This window comes from Mirounga leonina, unplaced genomic scaffold, assembly GCF_011800145.1.
Source record: "Mirounga leonina isolate KUSES-001 unplaced genomic scaffold, KU_Mleo_1.0 Mir_114, whole genome shotgun sequence".
Taxonomy (NCBI): Eukaryota; Metazoa; Chordata; class Mammalia; order Carnivora; family Phocidae; genus Mirounga; species Mirounga leonina.
In genome coordinates, this window is record NW_023270265.1 from 36,822,409 (window position 1) to 36,828,834 (window position 6,426).

The 6,426-nt window shown below is 44.0% G+C and overlaps 1 pseudogene; it reads right to left on the reverse strand.

The window, feature by feature from the left end:
- Window positions 1-4,811: 4,811 nt before the first annotated feature.
- LOC118020928 lies at window positions 4,812-5,250 on the reverse strand (annotated as a pseudogene).
- Between the last annotated feature and the right edge of the window lie 1,176 nt (window positions 5,251-6,426).

Consider the following 6,426-nt stretch of genomic DNA (forward strand, 5'->3'; position numbering starts at 1 on the left):
GACACAGAGAGACACAGCAAGAGAGGGAACACAAGCAGGGGGAGCGGGAGAGGGAGAAGCAGGCTTCCCGCGGAGCAGGGAGCCCGATGCGGGGCTCGATCCCAGGATCCTGGAACCATGAACTGAGCCGAATGCAGATGCAGACACCTAACAACTGAGCCACCAAGGCGCCCAGAAGAGCTGAAGTTTTATTTTTATGCCTACTCCCTTTGTCGTTGTCTAGTTTTGGCTTGGGGATTAAGGCCAGTTCATAAAGTGGATTAAGTGGTTTCTCTACCTTTTTTATATTATGAAAGTTTGTTTACATAATATGGGAAATACATTTAGGCCTAGCAGTTGTTTGGAGAATTATAGATTTTCGGTTTTATAAATTATATTTTATTATTATTCCCATATTATAAGTAATATGTGCTTGTTGAAACACATGAAATAATTAGGAATGTTTAAATATAAAGTTAATATTTTTTTTTTTTAAAAATGGTCACAGTTACTGCTGCTCTTACGGTTTGTTGCCCACATTGATAATAGAAGGAAATGCTAAATTTCAGTGAGAGCTCAGTAAAAATATAGATGCAATGTTTTGCCCTGAAGTTCACAAACCCCTGGATTATGTGCACATCAGGAACTCCTGGAAAGCCTTTGGGATCAACCTGGGGTAAGAGGAGCAGTTCAGTGTGCTGAGCTATTTCTCGAAAATGGCAATCACCAGTTTTCTCTTCCTTCCCTCAGTAGGGTTGACGGCCTCAGGGTATAATAATAATAATAATAATAATAATAATAATAATAATAATAATAATAATAATAATGGCCTGAGCCCTGGGAATAAGTAGCATCCTTTTTCAGAAGGATTCGTGGGATATGCCCACTCCACCCCCTTGACTTACTCTCCAGAATAGATCTCCCGCCTTTCCTCCTAACAGTCATTCCTATGTCAAAGAGGAAACATTTCCTTAATAAAGGCCACCCCCAGCTGCTTCCAGAGAAAGCAAGCTAGAGTCCACAGTGAGGGCACTTTATCTTGAGGAAATTAAGTAGAGCAGAGTTAAATAGAGCCTGGAGTTGCTAGGGGCCCCTTGGCTTAGGTATGGAGAGAAAAGTTCCCTTTGGTTCCAGCACCTTCTATGAGCCGTGATCATAGGACTCAGCCCTCCTGAGTCCTTTGTCTCTGAAGGGGTCAGGTCTTCCCTGTTGAGTTCCCAGTGGGAGCTTCGGAGTGTAGAGCACAGTTAACTCAGTTCCCCCCTTCCCCCCCCCATGCTGCTCATAGGAGCCCTAATTCCCTTTAAATGCTGGTATTTGGCCTGCAACAGGGATTGGACTATTTCCCTGACTCGTTCCTGGTCAGGCCACCCTGGAGGCCCGCCTCCCACTAGTCTGTGATCTTCCTCCAGGCTCCTTCTGTTTGCTCCGAGAATATCCTTTGGTCTTGCTCCCCTCGGCTGCCCTCCTTACAAGGTCCAGTAAAGGTTCCTTTCTGCCTCTGGCCTGGTCATCACAGATGCTTTCCTTGCTGTCCCACCTTCAAATCAGAAACACACACCAATGCTGTCAGAGATTCCTGGTACATGTTCATGTTTGTTTGTTTATTTATTTATTTATTTTTAAATCTTTATTCAACTTTTAACCGTCACCATTGGGCACTAACAAACTTTTTTTTTTTCTTAAGTAATCTCTACCCGCCATCATGAGGCTTGAACTCATGAGCCCAAGATCAAGAGTCACATGCTTTACCAAATGACCCAGCCAGGTGCCCCTGTTTTCAAGTTTAAAGTGTTCTCAGGAAAATCTCTCTCAGTCTTCCCTTGCTTTTTAAAAATACATCAAGAGTTAAGAACCCACATTTGCATTTCAGTTCTGTGGCTTTGACCCCCTACTCTTGTAATCCTCCCTCTATTTAGGAAAGGGCTATCTGCCACCCAGGTAGAGCTCCTTTGAGCAAGGGAGCACTAGGTAGGAGAGCATCATTGGAATATCTCAGGGTCTTCACTGGAGGGATTGGGAAGTGGCTGGTGCAGGAAAGTGGAGGGAAAATATATCAGGAAAATGGAAGAGTAAGCCCCCTTCTCCCACATTGTCTAGACCCCATCTCTTGCAGAAGTTGTGTTCAGTTTGTCTGGGACAGGAGCCATCAATGTTGGAGGTGAATTTTAGAGGCTGGGGCTCCCTGGGGAGGGTGGGGTGTTCTAATTTGAGGTGGCCAGGGGCTGGGAAGAACCAGATAAGGAGCCCCAATCCCCAAAGAGAGTCCTAAGATACAAGGAGCCTAAGATACCAGAGTAGGGGGTTGGGCTTGTTTATGTTAAAGGTTTATGTTCCCCAAATCTCCAAAGGACAGATGCTGGAATTGAGGTGAAGGTTGCTATTCCTTTACTGACCATCCTCTCCTGTCTGAGAACGGGTAGCTGGCTATTTATGTGATCGATGATTGATGGGAGGAACTAGTAAGGTCAGCAAAGCAGAATAGTTAGGATACAATGAGGTACCATAAGTCATTTACATTTATCACTTCTCCTGTTACTGACGTTTTAGCAGCTCCAAGCATTTTTGAGCCAATCCAAGTGACAGGACAGCAGATCTTTGTCACCACTGACTTGCCTGGAATGTAGGCTCTAACTTGGCACAGGGACCTGCAACTCACAAATGATCCAGGTTTCAGGCTCTCTCTTTGAAACTTCAGTTGGCAAAAGACCAACACTTGCCAGTATGCTCTCCATCTTCCTGCCCAGACTCTGGAGGACAGGCATCAAGCCCCAGCCTTAGAAGCAAATCTGAGTGGACTTTGCCCCTAAAGGGGATCAACAGAGGCATGGTGGGTGGAGGCAGGAGACGTAGATGGATCTGGACAGACCACAAGCTAGAGTAGGGGCTCTGAGAAAATCACCACCATGCTGAGTTCAAGTTTTATTTTATTTTATTTTTTTTAAAGATTTTATTTATTTATTTGACAGAGAGAGAGCACAAGCAGGGGGAGCTGCAGGCAGAGGGAGAGGGAGAAGCAGGCTCCCTCCTGAGCAAGGAGCCCGATGTGGAGCTCCATCCCAGAACCCTGGGATCATGATCTGAGCCAAAGGCAGATGCTTAACTGACTGAGCCACCTAGGCGCCCCATGAGTTCAAGTTTTAAATTCTTAGTATAAAGCACAGTGCCTTGGCACATGGGTATATGCTTAGTAATTCTTTATTGGATTGAAAGGAACTATCTAATGATGATATTAGCAAATATGAACACAGATTCTATAGGATTATGAAGCTGGGAAATAATTTTTAAATTAATTGGATTGTACATATGATAGACAAAGAAATAGGTCCAGTAGCTCTATTAAATGTGAATAATAAAATGAAAATGCTTCTAGAAGGTAACATAGGAGGATATCTTTATGACCTTGGGAAAGGTCAAGATTTCTTAAACAGCAAACACACAAAAGTAATACCCATTTAAGTTAAAAGCTTCTGTTTGTCCAAATGTACCATTACGAGAGTAAAAAACCAGCCACAGACAAGGAGACGATATTTACAAAACTTATGTCTGATGAAGGTCTTATATCTACAATATGTAAAGAATTCTTACATATCAATAAGAAAAGACACACCATTTTTAAAAAATGGGCAATAGTCTTAAACAAGCATTTTACTAAAGAAAACATCTAAATCATCAGTGAGCATGTGAAAAGGTGCTCAAAATCATGAGTTATTTGGAAAATGCAAATTAAAACCATAAAAGGGAGTAAACTGACAATACCAGGTGATACAAATGAATCTCTCTGTGCATTCTTGAATAAATTGGTTCAACAACTTTGGAGAAATTTGGTACTGCCTATCAAAGCTGAACATATGCATACACTAATGTTACAGAAATATTACCCTTAGATGTATACCCAATAGAGAGGCATTCATATATTAACAAAAGAACCTGAACAAGAAGATTTATAGTAGCCCCTTTGCCTTGGCTAAAAGCAACCTAAAAGTTCATATCCATTGTATACATATATATTTACAATATACAATGAATAAACTTATATTGATTACATATTATAAATTTGTCTTCCACTGTAGATGGGGTGCCTGGCTGGCTCAGTTTGGTGGAGTTACACATTGGTGGAGTGTGTAACTCTTGATCTCGGGGTTGTGAGTTCCAGTCCACACTGGGTGTAGAGATTACTTAAAATCTTAAAAAAAACAAATTTGTTTTCCATTATATACAGTAATGAAAAAGAATTGCTGCTACATTGTGACAATGTTACAATGTGTGTGAGTGTGAGAGGGAGAGAGACAAAGGGTAAGCTTTATTTATACTCTCGAATTCTTACAACTTTGCATAAAGTCCTCATCCCTTCCTCAGAGATGGCAGAAACTTTAATAAGAAATCCACCCCCATAGACAATATGGTGAATTTAATGTCCCCCCCTCTTTGGGGGAGGAGAAGTCACACTACACACTTTTGGAGACACTCCAAAGGTTGTCTGGCACTTCAGTACAGAAAGGATTTGGTGGGGTGCCTGGGTGGCTCAGTCAGTTAAGTGTCTGCCTTCGGCTCATGTCATGATCCCAGGGTCCTGGGATGGAGTCCCGCATCAGGCTCCCTGCTCAGCGGAGAGCCTGCTTCTCCCTCTCCCTCTGCCTGCCGCTCCCCCTGTGTGTGCTCTCTCTCTGTCAAATAAATAAATGAAATCTTAAAAAAAAAAAAAAAAAAAGGAAAGGCTTTGGTCCCATCTCTTGCTGGCTTAGGATACTAAGAGGCACTTAAAGTTGGTTGCTCAATCCCTTTGGGCTGGGGTGGGGCAGAAGGTGGACAGGGAGGTGGTCTGGGAGAGACATAGAGACCATGCATGTGGGCTCAAGTCCTTGTCAACAGAGATGGTTGATCCTGGGTGGCTGCTGGGGTGGCTGAGGGCCTGAGTGCTCGGGCTGGGTGGATGCTGCTTTGGTGGCCTTCGTCTGCGCAGTCCACTAGCTCACTGCTCTGGAACTGTAGCCGGGTCTCCCCTGGGCCCCCTCCATGGCGTCGCTGGCATGGATGATGTTCTTGCTGATATGGATGCTGACGTCCCCCCTGATGGTGCTGGGGCAGCCTCAGCTGAGTCGGTGTGTCCTGTCATGGCCCTGGAGGAGCAGACCACATTGGGGCCTTCCCAGACCACAGCCACATGGGGCCAGAGCTCATGTAGAGGATGAGGGCTGGGCAGAAGGGCTTCCTCGGCAGGTCAGGGTAGTGCTGGGCAAGGCCTCTCTCTGGTGCCTGTAGCATCTCCATCCCCACCAGCTTGAGGCTCCTCCACCCAAAGCAGTGGGTCACATCCCTAGTGAGCCGCACCCCCCTTCACTGCAATAAGGGTCCACTCCCGGGTCCTGGAGGAACCTCTTGAATTGGGGCATGCGAGCAGGCTTCTGGCGTGACCCGTGGGCGGCTCAGCAGCCCCTGCAACTCAGCATGCGCCAAGAGGCCTCCCGGTCCCTGGCCCGCAAGCCTTGGGCTGAGCGTGGAATGCTGCCCGCTACATGGTTGAATCTCACGCACTTGTTAAACAGAAGAAGCCAGAACCAAAAGAGCGCATACTATATGATTCCACTTCTATGCCGTACAAGAATAGGCAAAACTAATCAAGCATCATAAAAGACTAGAGCTTGCTTTTGAGGTAGGATTGCCAGATAAAATACAGCCCACCCGGTGAAATTTGCATTTCAGATTAAAAGCAAATAATTTTTTATTTTAAGTATGTCCTAGGCACTATTTTTATTTGCTAAATCTGGCAACCCTACTTGGAGGAGACATGAGGATGGCTTCTGTGGTTTGGATAATATCCTATTATCTTAATCCAGATGATAGTTACATGGGTGTGTCTATTAGTAAGAATTCAGCAAGGTGAATGTTTATGATTTGTGTACTTTACTCTATGAATGTTCTCCTTCAACAAAAAGTTTTAAAAGTTTTACTAGAATGATATATGAAAGGAGTCCTGGGTTCAAACAGTAGCTTTTTGGGTCCAGTTTTTCCAAGTCTCAGTTTCTTCATCTGTAAAACAGAAATCATTTTAACAAAATCTATCCTCCTCACTGCACTTTGTGCAAGAGGAAGTGTGAGTGCAGAGAGCTGAGATACCTCGGTCCGGGCAGATCATGAATGGCTCTGACAGGTTCACACCCATCAGTCTAGAACCCACGTGACTTACCCCCTCGTTGTCCTGCTTGCCTATTGGAAAGTGCTCCTAAAGCTGTAAAAGGCTAGACAAACGTCAGACTTGACTTATAATTCTTTAGGGCAGGAAATTTTAATAAGTTCAGAGAGTACAGTTGACCATTGAACAACAAGGGTCCACTTATTTGTGGATTTTTTTTTTTACAGTACAGGTCTGTTAATGTATTTTCTTTTCCTTAGAGCTTTCTTTCTTTCTTTCTTTCTTTCTTTCTTTCTTTCTTTCTTTCTTTCTTT